A 15195-nucleotide genomic window follows, 5' to 3' on the forward strand; every position below is an offset into this window, starting at 1 on the left:
AAATCATGTTGCCGAAAGACAGAACTCCACAGCGCCACCTGGTGCCACAGTGTTATAACGCATTTAAAATGCTTTTTTCTTTACTAATATAGCTGAGTGCCCGGTCTGCTGTCTGCCAGACCAATAGCAAAATTAACCTCTGAAGTCATACTAAACAATCCCTGCTCGAAACAAAATAGAAAATTCTTTCCAGTAGCACCTTAGAGACCAACTAAGTTTGTTCTTGGTGTGAGCTTTCGTGTGCATACACACTTCTTCAGATACACTGAAACAGAAGTCACCAGATCCTTAAATATAGTGAGGGAGTGGGGAGGGGTATTACTCAGAAGGGTGGTGGGAATGGGTGATCAGCTGATAGGTGTGGAAAACCTGTTGACGACTCTTAACGGCTGCAATTAGTCTTGCAGGGAAAGGCAAGGGGTGAGATGGCTAAAGATAGCTATGTTATGTATAATGAGATAAGAAACAATAAACAATCCATGCTGTTACACTCCCAATAGCCAAGATCCCGTCCCTGGGGCATCTCTCTGTCTCTCCCACTCCAGTGCTGGTAGAACTGCCCTGTGTACCAGTGGGCATTTGGGCACAATTCAAAGTGCTTGTCCCTACATGTCAGTTGATCCCAGGATATTTGAGGAAGCATGTTCTTCCACATGAGCCCTTCACCTTGCCCAGTGTGCTCATTAGACGCTGAGCACCATCACCATGCGTAGCCTGCTTGATGTCTTAAAGTCTCTGTGTGCCTGATGGAGAAGGTCGCAACTCTGAGGTTGAACAGAGCAACCAAAATGGCCAAAGGGAGACAGCATTCTTCCTGTACTCCAAAGCTAAAACAGGGGTGGCTTTCTCCCAGCTCGGTAGGGGTCACAGATCTGCCCCCCATACACACAATGATTTTGATGGCTCCACATCTTTCTGCTCCTTATTTGTAAAGGAGTAAAATCAGCAAGTTTTTTTCTGATCTGTGATTGGGATGAACTGGGTTGGGGATGTGTGTGTCTCTATTTGAATAGATAAACACATAAAAGTCACACTTGCAGCTTGGCTTTCAAAGCGTAGCTTGGGGACTCGGCCACATAATTCCCCTGAATTTCAATCACAGCCATGTGCCTACAGCCCCCGTTTATAGCTCTTTGAAAATGTGCCACCGAAGGCATGCCTGTCGTAAAACCTACAAAGCTAATGGCAGCATTCAGAGTTGCTTCGTGTGTCTGATGGAGGAGGTGGAAAGTTTCTAAGTTGGCTAAATTTCACGTAGACTTAATGCCTTAGCGACATTTGCAGCCCATGTTGTTCACAGGTTCCTGACCAATCCATGAAAAATATAAATAACCCAGGGTGGTGGTGGTTGCTCTCAAAAGTACATACAGGTGAAACTCGAAAAAATTAGAATATTGTGGAAAGGTTCATTTCTTTCAGTAATGCAACTTAAAAGGTGAAACTAATATATGAGATAGACTCATGACATGCAAAGTGAGATATGTCAAGCCCTTATTTGTTATAATTTTGATGATTATGGCGTACAGCTGATGAGAACCGCAAATTAACAATTCCATCTTTGGGGTTTTCATCAGCTGTACGCCATAATCATCACAATTATAACAAGCAAAGGCTTGACATATCTCGCTTTACATGTCGTGAGTCTATCTCATATATTAAACTCCAGTAGCTAATGAAAACAATTGCTTACATAAATGGACTTTTCCACGGTATTCTAATTTTTCGAGTTTCACCTGTATATAATAACCAAATAAAGGTGTTTTAGACAATCATAATGCCACATAGAGCTTTCATTGATTGAGTGGAGGGGAAATCATTTTGCAGGAATATATTCTGCCAGTTCCATCAAGGGTTTATGCTGGATGCTCCTTAAGAGCAGAACGTTATTGCTAACTCAGCCTGCCATAGTATCCATGAGTTCTGATGAAGCAAGGGAGCTGGTGGTCCCACCAGAGCAGAGAAACAGAACCTTCTATCCAGTCCTGGGGTCACATTCCCCCACGAGTAACCACATGTTAGTGTGGTAGGAGGTGAACAGTGGTTGTGGATGGAGGAACATACAGGTGAAACTCGAAAAATTAGAATATCATGGAAAAGTCCATTTATGTAAGCAATTGTTTTCATTAGCTACAGGAGTTTAATATATGAGATAGACTCATGACATGCAAAGTGAGATGTGTCAAGCCTTTGTTTGTTATAATTGTGATGATTGTGGCGTACAGCTGTTGAGAACCCCAAGGTTGAAATTGTTAATTTGCATGTCATGAGTCTATCTCATATATAAGTTTCAGCTTTTTAGTTGAATTACTGAAAGAAATGAACCTTTCCACAAGATTCTAATTTTTCGAGTTTCACCTGTAAGTAGAGCCCTGCTGGATCAGGCCAAAGGCCCATCTAGACCAGCACTCTTTTCTAACAGTGGCTAACCAGATACCCCAAAGAGAAGCAGCTGCACCATATTCCAACCACAAAAAGAGTGCATTGTCTCTACTTTCAGGCCGTAGAGTCTTTTCTACCCATCAGTTGCATCTGATGTGAGACATTAATGTTGTGTGCAGTATAAGGTTGGGGAGAGAGAGTGTGTGTGAGGGAGGGAGTGGTAAACTTGCATTCTTTTACTTAGTGGATGTGTGAGGTTTTTGTTCCAGTGTCACTTGGATAGGTTCTCTTTCTATTCATTGGCAGTGAGAAAGGTTGTGGGGCCCAGGGCCTGGTTGGCTGTCTTCAATGGTCGTGGGTGGCACTGTAATCTAAACCATTGAGCCTCTTGAGCTTGCTGATTGGTAGGTCAGTGGTTCGAATCCACACAATGCCGTGAGCTCCCGTTGCTCTGTCCCAGCTCTTGCCAACCTAGCAGTTCGAAAGCACACCAGTGCAAGTGGATAAATAGGTTCTGCTGTAGCGGGAAGGTAAATGGCATTTCTGTGCACTCTGGCTTCTGTCTCAGTGTTCTGTTGAGCCAGAAGCGGTTTAGTCATGCTGGCCACATGACCTGGAAAGCTGTATGTGGACAAACGGTGGCTCCCTCAGCCTGAAAGCAAGATGAGTGCAGCAACCCCATAGTCACCTTTGACTGGATTTAACCATCCAGGGGTCCTTTACCTTTACTTTACCTTGGCTGTCTTCAGTTGACTGCAGTGGGTTTTATTTGTGGAGGGGGGGTTGTTGGATCAAGTTAGCCATATTGATCCATATGTTGGCAATGGGTTCCTGTTGTTGTATTGTTGTATTGTTGGGCTGTGTGTGTAATAAAGGAGAGTCACACCAAGGTGAAGGTGTCCTCTTTAATTTGTCCTCATGTCAGTTTCAGTCTGCTGGTTAGCTTTTCTAGTATGGCAGTTTCCCATACATTTTAGTAGTAGTAGTAATAATAATAATAATAATAATAATAATAATAATAATAATAATAATAATAATAATAATAATAATATATTATTTGTATCCCGCCCATCTGGCTGGGTCTCCCCAGCCACTCTGGGCGGCTTCCATCAAATATTAAAATACATTTAAAATATCACACATTAAAAACTTCCCTAAACAGGGCTGCCTTCAGGTATTTTCTGAATGTCAGGTAGTTGTTTATACCCTTGACTTCTGATGGGAGAGCGTTCCACAGGGCGGGCGCCACTACTGAGAAGGCCCTCTGCCTGGTTCCCTGTAGTTTTGCTTCTGGCAGTGAGGGAACCGACAGAAGGCGCTGGATCTCAGTGTCTGGGCTGAATGATGGGAGTGGAGACGCTCCTTCAGGTATACAGGACCGAGGCCGTTTAGGGCTTTAAAGGTCAGCACCAACACTTCGAATTGTGCTCAGAAATGTACTGGAAGCCAATGTAGATCTCTCAGGACCGGTGTTATGTGGTCCCGGTGGCCACTCCCAGTCACCAGTCTAGCTGCCGCGTTCTGGATTAATTGCAGTTTCCGGGTCACCTTCAAAGGTAGCCCCACATAGAGTGCATTGCAGTAGTCCACTGGTACCAGTGATCCATGTTCTAGCCTGCTCCCTGGTCATCTATATGAGTCAAAGGGAAGAGAACCCCCCTCCACAAGGGGGGAGGATTTGGCGTCATGAATGTGTGTGTGCCCCCCAATCCCCACCCCAACCTGTCCTTTATTTTGTCCAACCTGTCCCATATTTCGCCCAACCAAAGGTGGCCACCCCAGATGTATCTGAGGGCAATTCACTCTCCCCCTCTAAATCTGCTGCTTCATCGCCCAGCAACAGGGAGACTGATTTCAGGATCATTACAAATGCCAATTGGCCAAGGAAGACACAGTTGCAACCTGCAACTGCAGATCCTACATTAAGTAGCTAGATGATCTCCAAGGTTCCCCCCTAACTCCAGAATTCTACACTTCACTTCCAAGATCTTTGTGTTCAACAAGTTGTATGTTTGTTTGTTTGTTTGTTTGTTTGCTTTCCAATTGATTCTGGAGCATTATGGATTGGGAAGAAGGCTGATCGCCGTAGAATTGATGCTTTTGAATTATGGTGCTGGAGGAGACTCTTGAGAGTCCCGTGGACTGCAAGAAGATCAAACCTATCCATTCTCAAAGAAATCAGCCCTGAGTACTCACTAGAAGGACAGTTCCTGAAGTTGAGGCTCCAGTACTTTGGCCACCTCATGAGAAGAGAAGAATCCCTAGAAAAGACCCTGATGTTGGGAAAGATGGAGGGCACAAGGAGAAGGGGACGACAGAGGATGAGATGGTTGGACAGTGTTCTTGAAGCTACTAACATGAGTTTGGCCAAACTGCGAGAGGCAGTGAAGGATAGGCGTGCCTGGCGTACTCTGGTCCATGGGGTCACGAAGAGTCGGACACGACTGAACGACTGAACAACAACAACAACATGGATTGGGAACAGTGAACTTTAAAAAACACACAACTAAACTAACTTAATTAGCATTACGGTAACAGGATGTTTGGAAATGTCAAGAGCTCTGTGTAGTTATTCTCAGGCCATTTAATAGGTAACCAGAGAGAGACCCAAAGTTTCCCTTTGCAAAAATAGGCAATGCTTTTGAGGTGCTTTAGTGCAATTGTGCAGCATGAATCAGACACCAAGTCTAAAAGTAGAAGCATAAAAGCTTTCTTATCTTTCGTTGCCATGCCACTGACGTCCCGATGGCAGATGACGTCGCTGACTTTGTTTTATAAAAGCCTGTGAGTACTTTTCATCCCCGCTCCCTTTGGTGTGAGTTCAATCGGCAAAGAGCAGTGCACGCTCTCTTTCTCTCTTTGGAAAAAAAAAAGGCACAAGATTCTCCAATGATGTTTCCTGTAGCATCACAGCTTTCCATAAAAGGTGCTATTGAAACGATGTTCACTTGGACGGTCTCCAAAAGCAGCCGGCCGGCTCCTGAAGAAAAGTCCTCGCCGAGAAACAGAGACATATTCAGTGTCATCGTCACTCCTGATCGCATCCCCAAATTCTGCATACCTTCCTTAGATGTGGAACACTTTGCAACTCAGCCTGAGACAGTGGGGGATCCTCTGGAAGAGACTCTGGGGAAAAGACCCTCTGGGGAACCTGCCAAAAGACCCAGACCTATCCGAAGCAAGTCTGAGGTGTGTGTTCGAAACGAAGGCATTCTACAGCAACAGGCTTGTTGCAGACGAGAAACCCTGTGTCTGAGGCATGGGACTGTTCCTTCTGAGCGTTTAGAAAGGGCAGGGTACCATTCAGATCCTGTGACACAGGCTGCTTTTTCCCTGCCCCACCTCCCCAAAATCACCACCCCGTATGGGTTCTTGACATTGGGGGAAAGCCCCAACATCCGAAGGAAAGAATCTCTGTTCTTTGAGTATGGACCTGCGGAGCTCAGGATTCTCTTGTCCCAAAAGAAGGAGATGGCCTGCCTGTCACAACATCCGGCCCTTCCTCTGACTGATCACAGCCAACCAAAGAGCTGGGGGAAGTCCTCCAGCGGGAGCCCCAGGCCTGTTTTGTGGGACAAACTTTGCAATAAAGAGGCTCCCTCTCCTCTCTGCTGCACTCCGAGTTCTGAAAGATGCACAAAAAAATGTAAGAAGAAAAGATTCCAGTTGCTGATGAAGAGACACCTGCCCAGCATTAAGAGACTGCGATCAAACCGTGCACCAGACAACAGGACAGTGAATGAGTCAGAGTGTTCGCCAAGGGGCCTGGTCTCCTGATCCCAGCACTGGAGCTCCATTTGGGTGTGAAAATAGCTGCTCTCTGAAAGCTTGGAGGCAAGCCAAGAGTTCACTCCGTGAGATCCTCCTAAAGCTGCGTGGGTAAATGTTTAGATTTGCCCCCAAACCATAGCGGATCAGTTGCCCACATCGACTCCACTTAAGTCAGAGTGTAGAAGATGCCTCTGCATGCTCATTTGCAGCCAATGGTATTTCCCTTCAATAGACGTGAGTGGGGAGAGTCCTTGCACTGAGTTTTGTCTGCAGAGTGACACCCGCGGAGCTCTATATCAGGGCATGCACATTCTGATCCTCGATGCTGGTAAGACAGGCATAAGCCTGGTATATCTTAGGAGCTGCTTGCTCCCTCGTGCCTTGTAGTGATCTCTTAGATCTATGAAAAACCTCCACGCCCCAGATTAAGTGACCTTCCCAGCGGTTCTTCTACAGCTATGGAATCCCGCTCTTTAAATGACTTGCCGAGACTTTTTGCTGCCTTATATTTGGGTGATGGTTTTCTCCACTCCGTTTCTCCTGAATGTGTTTGGGTGTTTTGCACGTGGGCAAAATCCAATGGGGGCTTTTCTCTGTCGTGGCTCTCACGAAATGAAGGTGAGCAGCACAGAAGCATGGGAAGCATATTGCAATAAAAACCACGTACTGGCAACGATGACTATGTACTATCTTCATTGTTAGAGGTAATATGCCTCCAGATAACAGCTGCTGGGAATCTTAGATCCCGCTTGCAGGCTCCGCATAAGCAGCTGGCTGGCCACCCTCCAAAGAGAGTGGTGGGTTCGAGGGTATTTGGCCTGATCCTGCAGGGCTCTTCTTGTATTTCGTATGTTATTGGCATGTTTCACAGTAACATGATGAAAGCTTCAGCTGGTCTCACACTTATAATTATTTTGTTGGGAAATACAGACTAGAGGGTATTGCCAGCATGAGAAGCCACAGTCTGTAAAATAATGCCATTGAATTTGGGAACCACCTAATACTTTTAAAAGCAGATTTATATATATATTCATACATAGAAATTTGGAGTCAAATAAATTATGTCAAATGAAATAAAAGCTATATTAATACTTGTCCAGTCCTCCTAATTGGTCTTTCCTGGTGCACTGAAAGCAAAGCACATTGTGGTCTGGGTAAATTATGCTGTTGTTTCCTTGACATTTCATTTGCCTCTGTATAGAGAGATAGAAGGTATGGGGGGGATGGTTAGTTTTCACTGATCTGGATGAACCGTGCACTCAGATCATAAGAATATGTACAACCAGTATGAATATTCATAAATTGAACATGATTAATTTTGAGAGCATAGTCAAGTAATTAATTTATATTAGGTTAAATAAGATTAAGCAAAATTACATGAATCGGCAGGTAGAAATGTGGGGGAGAAATTTGATTTTCTTTGCTTTGTAGTGAGAAGCTACCCAGTTCACACTTTTTGAACCAATAAACGTAGCTATCCTTCAAAATCTGTACGTCTCTGAATTTTTGGATGTGGTTCTGTAACCAACCAACGTATACAGAAATGCATTAATTAGTTAAAAACAAAACAAAACTGACTTAATGTTATTACGTTAGGGAGAGTTGCTTACAGAAATGTGCATGTTAATAGAAACTGCGTACAAGGAGAAGGGGACGACAGAGGATGAGATGGTTGGACAGTGTTCTCAAAGCGACTGGCATGTGTTTGGCCAAACTGCGGGAGCAAGTGAAAGATAGGCGTGCCTGGCGTGCTCTGGTCCATGGGGTCACAAAGAGTCGGACATGACTGAATGAAGAAGAAGAAGAGTTTGGATTTGATATCCTGCTTTATCACTACCCGAAGGAGTCTCAAAGCGGCTCACATTCTCCTTTCCCTCCATCCCCCACAACAAACACTCTGTGAGGTGAGTGGGGCTGAGAGACTTCAGAGAAGTGTGTCTAGCCCAAGGTCACCCAGCAGCTGCATGTGGAGGAGCAGAGACGCGAACCCGGTTCACCGGATTACCAGTCTGCTGCTCTTAACCACTACACCACACTGGCTCTCAACAACAACAACAAAAATATTTATATCAGGATAAATGTACACTAAAATGCTGATGAATTTTCATTAGCATTTTTTTACAGTTAAAAACCATGGAGGTTGCTGTGGAAATGTGGATAACTGAATTTAGGATTAGAAAAAAATGAGAAACAATGAGAAACATAAATGGGAGTCCCAAGAAGCTAGTCCCTTGGAAGCAACCAATTTCCAGTGGTTCTAAAGCAGGGGTGGGTGACCTGAGCAGCTGAGGAGGCTAACGAACTGTTTTCTGGAAAGAAACATACTTACACACCACACTTGACCATCTGACAATGATAAGGTAAGCTGAAAACCTCTTTCTATTGAAATTCTCAAGTGTCTGGAGAAGGAGGCAGAAAAATGGAAGGCAATTTTGTAGAGGAAGTGGGGTGGGGATCAGGAATTTGGGGAAACAGCACAACACTATATTTATCAGGTCTTCCGCATGGTGGTTAAAGGTAGGGGCTTCTGCCATGACCCATTATGCCCCACTATGCAGCCACTTCTCTGTAATCACAAAGACAGGGCCGTAGCCCAAGAAAGCCACCCTCAAGCTGGTGCCCTCTAGATATTTTGGACTACAACTCCCATGTGCCACACAGGCTGCAGCTGTTGGGAGTTGTAGTCCAAAACATCTGGAGGGCACCGGCTTGGGGAAGGTTGATCCAACACATACCACTGGGCATATATGTTTGGAAATGGAGGTGTTCATGCTTCTCTCCCTGGAATATGAGACATGACTTAGAAGAAGGGGTTGGGGCAACGCTGGGCCAAGGTGTTTTGGCACCTGAGGTGAACCACAGAATGGTGCCTCCTCCCACCAAGGAGGAAGGGGTGAGTGAAAATCTACATCAGGAACAAGGGGGAATAAAGATCTACATCTGGAACAAAGTGGGGGTGAAGATCCACATTGGGAACGTGTGTGTGTGTGTGTGTGTGTGTGTGTGTCAAATCAACCTACTCAGTGGTTGAAATGGGTATCAAAGGCTATCACCAGGGGGAAAGGGGCCCATTCTGAATCCTGCTGGGTGCGAGAAGACCCCAGCGGGCAACCTCTGCCATTTCCTCCCTACTGGTGGGAAGAAACCAGCAGCACATCCTATTCACCAATCGGTCACTGTAGAGGTGGCATTGAGGAGGCAGATCTGGCCTCCAAGGAGTATGTTGCAGTCATTGCTGCCACCACAGGAGTGGCGGCGGCGGCAGCAGCAGCAGCACGTAAGGCATTCCTTGGAGGCCGGATTTGCTGCCCCTGTGGATGTGCCGACTGAGATGGTCTGGCTCTGGCTGGGGTTGTGAGTACACATGCATGTGTGAAAATTGCATGAACTCACTGCTAACCCTCTTTACCTGTCCCCCCCCCCCAAACTGCTTGTTTCATGGCCCTGGCAGTAGCAGTGTGATCATAATTGTGGGACCCAACTTGGTGACGGTTGGTTACCATTTCATTTTATCTACTCTGCTCCAGAGTCAGAGCAGGAAGTCTCCAGTCTGACTCAAGGTCAAGGTAACACCTTCAGATTGGAACCTTGAGGGTTAAGAGAAAAGTGCCCAGCAGCAGCTGGGACCCCCACCATTGCCAACAAATCCATACACAGATGTCAAATGATAACATAGATTCTGTTATGCATGCAGAAGGTCCCACATTCAGTACCCAACATCTCAAAGTAGAGCTGGCAACATTTCTCACGTGAAATGCTGTAGAGCAGCTGCCGGTCAGTGCAGGTGATACTGAGCTAGATGAAACAACGGCCTGACTCAATGTAAGGCAACTTCCTGTGTCCTTGTTTTTGCATGTTGCACTGCAATCCGCTGGGCAAGCCCAGGTTCAAATCTCTGCTTGGCTTAATTTGAGCAGAGTCTGCCTAGTCAGCCTAAACTACCTCACAGGGCTGTTGTAGAGGGTTTGGAGGGAAAAAGCCACATGTGCTATACTCCTCAGCTCCTCGGAAGGTCTTGGGCAGGGAAGTAATCTATAATAATAAGTTGGGGGCGGCTAACAGTGGCCATGAACAAGTTACAGTATCTGTATTTGCAGAATGCAAATTGGGTGCATATCCGAAAGACCGCCTCCTTCCTTTCAGACCCTCCTGGGTAAGTTCAATGTCAATTCCATCTCCCTCAGAAGTTCAGGGAGTCCTGGCTCGGATGAGGACATTCTCTGCAGCAGCCCCTAAGTTGTGGAATTCCCTTTCCACAGTGGTGTATCTGACACCTTCATTGCACAGCTTTGGACAAATGTTGAAGACACGCCTCTTTATCCTGACCTTTGACACCTGAGTTGTTTGCTTTCAGGCCCCACCCTATTCATGCCACTGCAATCTGTTTTAAATGGGGTTGTTGTATTATTATTATTATTATTATTATTATTATTATTATTATTATAGATTTTAAATTATTGAAACCTGCCCTAGAACTTGCTGATGAATGGCATGTTGATAATGATGGGGATGATAAACAAGTTTTATGAGACAGGGTAGGGGGGCAGAATACATGAAATTTGCAACTGTCTAACTCTCCTGCAAACTGCCTCTAATTTCCAATGCTACCACTGCTGCCCTGACCATCTGAACGATGGGCTATTTCACTGGCTATGTACACTTTTAAGGCACAGAAGCCTGCCTCCACCTGACAATTTGAGTCCCATTAGAGATCAACTCTGTGCACATTTCCCCCCATCCACTTGGGTAGTGTAATGACCTCCATTTGTTTTTAATAAGTTATACAATGTTGTGAAGCCTATGAAATATTTAGCGCCAATAAACAGGATGATCATTGCTTTGGAGTGTAATGAGAAAAGTAAATTAAAGGGCTGGCATTTAAATCAAACATAAATAGTTTATGCAGTTTCTATTTACCACATCGAGGAAGCAATACATTAAAAAAAAAGTCTATGGGTAACATAATTGAAAGACTTGCAAAGCAACAAGAAGTACTGGTTCTGTTATTTCTCTCTCTCCATAAAATCCCTCCTGGTGTAAGCATTTGCCTTGAAAGGAACAAGGAGTGCATTTGCAAGATCCTGGGACAGAATTGTATTTGCTGCCCTCAAGTACTGAGAGATTAACGAGTACAGTGTGTTGTTCAAGGCACACGTTCCAAAGTACTCTGTGTGAACGTTGAACATCAACACATGTTGAGAATTACAGTGAACATTTTGTACCCCCTCTGTCATCATTTAGTGGGTTTTCTCATCCCAACATCCTATTCCTAGAACCATAGAATTATAGAGATTGAAGGAATGCAGGAATCACAGCTAAAGACTCCTTGACAGATGGCTATCCAACCTCTGCTTAAAAACCTCCTGTGAAGGATAGCCCCTAACCTCCTAAGGGAGTCCATTCCACTGTCAAACAGCTCTTATGGCCAGAGAGTTCACCCTGATGTTGAGTTGGAATCTTATTGGGTGAGTCAATGAAAGTCTTGTTTTGATCAGAGGGGGGGAACACAAGAGCCTGCTGGATCAGGCCTCTGGCCCATCTAGTCCAGCATCTTGTTGACGCAAATGCATATGGGAATATTCTCCCCACATCCTGCAGTTTCCAGCAACTGGTATCTGGGAACATTAATGCCCCCCAAAATGGAGGCAGAATGTAACCTCCAACATGGCTAGGAGCAAACTAGCAGAGTGCCATAGTTCTACAATAAAGTAAATGCTTTGCATTCAATCCAACTTTCACCCCCAGGATCTCCAGCTAAAAAGGGTCTCAGCAGCAGGCCAGAAAAACGCCCTAGTCATCGGAGAGCTGTTGCCCGTCAGAGTAGGATAATGTTGTCCAAATCAGTGGACCAATGTCTCAGTATACAGCAGCTTCATGTATTCAGAAGCCTTCATTCTGCACCCTGGATTACATACTTTAGTTAGCCCAATGACGTTTTGGAGAATCTAACTGAGTATGAGCACAGTGATGATATAACCTGACTAGGATCGGCTTTATTAGCATAGACAAATCCCAGTGATGAAGACTGTTGCTTTAATTAAGGCTAACTGGCATGCTTATAAATGTCATAAGAAATAGCAGCTACCCACCAGAGGGTTGTCGATTCCATATGGTATTCTATCAAAGCAACGCTGTAGATGAGCTCTAATGAGGAACATGGCAGGAGGTGAAAGCCCTTGGGGGATATTTGAGATCTTTAAAAAACAGCCAGCGTGTAGATAGTTGAATCATCTGGGAATTTCTTCAGAGCTCAGTATTGAGTGTTTCTCTGGTGCCTTCAGGGTGTTTTGCAAGCTGACAAGCAAAGAAATGGAATGAGGAGGAGGAGAAAGAGGGGACTTGGAGGATATGAGCATCCCACACATACAAACAGGGCAGTGAGGGTGGGGAGGGAACACTCTGAGTCTGCGCAGTGCAGTAGGGTGAAAGCTTCGCTTGGCTTGGGAAGCATGAGTTTGAGACCCACGTCTGCCATAGATACCTTCTGTGGCATTGAGAAATCATTGGCAATCGTTAGGGAAGGGGGGATAAACTAAATTCAGTTCTCATTTAAAGGCAAAGCTTCATAATTTACACTTTCCAAAACAATACATAAACTGAAACACAACAATGCTTCTAAATTTGCACATCTCTGAATTTTGTAGTGCAGTTTTCCAGCCACAAAGTGGGGACCATTCATCATTGTTCTAACACCACACCCTGGTCAGGAGGCAGAGATGAGTCCAGCTTGTGAAGAGTCACAGGTATCTCCCCATCCTGTTGCAAGAAGCTCTGCTCCCCGCCTGGTCTTCCAGAACTAGGAGAGGCATGAAGAGAATCGAGGAGAAGTTTGATCCATGCAGGCACAGTCTCTGATTTAATGTCGCGGGCCCTTCGCCCTGTACAGCCCACCCCCGGACGTTTTACGGTCTATGAGTGCTGCACCAACGACAAACAGTCCCCAGCTGCAGCCCTTCAGACTACTAGCATGGATCCTGCTTACTTCATTCACCACAGACGAGGATATTGTGAACTAAAAAGATGTTTATTGCGTACAAAGCTTGTGGTTGCTGATAAAATAAAGGTTGTTCAATAAGCTTAAAACAGTTGTCCTATACCGGCCTAATACCTCTAAAAGTTACCGGCCTAATACCTCTAATAGTAAACTAAATATCAATAACAACGCGTTTCACAATCTCTTTATCCTCTCTGCTAACATCCACCTAAGACTCTAAACTCCCAGCTCTATCTCGTGACTCACACTTCAACTTCAACTCCCCGCACTTAACTCTAACTCCTCCTGCCCATACTTCAACTCTAACTAACTACCACTGCCCACTGGGAGGGGTGTTTTATACCCAGGCTAAGCCCGCCCCTGAGGGTTCTAACTGTCAGAACATTTAACCCCTACCTGGCATGAGGCTAGTTCTCCACATACCTCCCTCCTTTTTAGGTTTGTATCAGAGGAGTTACTCGCCAAAGTATCCCTCTGATACAAACAACAGTTTAAAACATCAATATAGACATTACATAAACAAACATTTTATAACTCTTACCTATATTTTCCCTAACTATGGCATAATCAGTTACATCTTCAGTAAAAGTACCTATAGTTGTGAACATTATATACAATAGTTCATGCAGCATTAGGTCTTTATTGCAAGAAAAACCGTAACTGTCCATTAACCTTTGTCTTTGGGTCTTCATTATAAGGCGTCTGCGATGATGTTTAGGATCCTTTCACGCTCCTTATCGTCCTTACCCGTCACAAGAAGTATCTTTCTCTGGGCACCAGTCTTTTCTCTGCCATACGTGATGGGATGTAAGCTGTCGTCCTCGGCCAGATGACACAGTCCCATTCCGATCCCTGCACTCGAGGCGTCTGTAACGATTGTGGATCCCAAGCTGGGTAGAGTCCTTGTTTCTCAGGATCAAAAGCTCTGTTAGATCAACCTCTCCCTCCTTCAGGATCTCTGTTAAGTGTTTAAGCTCGCAGACTTGTACACACATCTCCAGGTCATCATAAGCTGTATAAACACTGGTTGTCTGGCTTTTAAATGCACTGGGAACTATTTTCAGAAGTTTGCGGATATCTTCTTTTTTAGTCAGCTTGCTGAAGCTTTCTAGGCAAGCGTGATCACTTAATGAAAGTAGGCTAAAAAGCTCTGATTGCTTATTGCTCATAGCAATCTCCCTTGCTGTCAGTTCATCTTTGGTCTGTATTGATTTATCAGTTCCCACTTCGAGCAATTTTAAGACTACTTTTGTATGCCTTTGACGTGGTAGTCCTGTTAATGCTGTGTAACCACATTCATTTTGGACATTTATTTGTGTTGCATGAGCAGCAGGGTACCCATTTTCCCACCACACAATCTCTAGTGTAGGAAACACTTTCACTTTCATAGAAAGTCGATAGGCCCCCATGCTAGCTATAACTTCCAGTACGTCTTTCTTTCTATCTTTCCAACTGATGAATGGTTTATCGTAACTATGACTAGTTGTTCTAACTGATCTCACAGATAGGTCACTGGTCACATTGCAGGTAGACACTCCTTTACCAATATCACAGGCTTTTTCAACAACGTGACTACTGTAGTCTAGATTGGGTTCATGGTTTAGTGACTGGGTTGGGTTTATCAGATTCTTATGCATGACCCGCCTCCCTTCACCATGCTGAATTATATTGTTTATATCATTCATTTTTGAAATGATCTTACAAGGACCTTCCCATGTCAGTTGTAACTTGTCACTGTTTACTGATCTGATTAATAAAATATCTTGTCCTGGCTCAAAAGATCTCTCATGTGCTTTTTTGTCATACCAAACTTTCTGTTTGTGCTGAGCAACCTTGCAATGTTCTTGTAATTGGCAAGTATGACACGTTCGACAAAATAACTTTATTTGCTTGCCCATCCCAGGCCAAAAGAAATTTTGGGACACCCTTTGTTTGGTTCTGGTGATTCCCAAGTGACCTCCAAAGATACTGCCATGTGCATGTTGTATTATCTTGGTTCTAAATTCAGTAGGTACTATCAGTTGTCTGTGGATTTCATTACCCCCTCTATT

Source organism: Lacerta agilis, chromosome 11 (assembly GCF_009819535.1).
Source record: "Lacerta agilis isolate rLacAgi1 chromosome 11, rLacAgi1.pri, whole genome shotgun sequence".
In the NCBI taxonomy this organism is placed as follows: Eukaryota; Metazoa; Chordata; class Lepidosauria; order Squamata; family Lacertidae; genus Lacerta; species Lacerta agilis.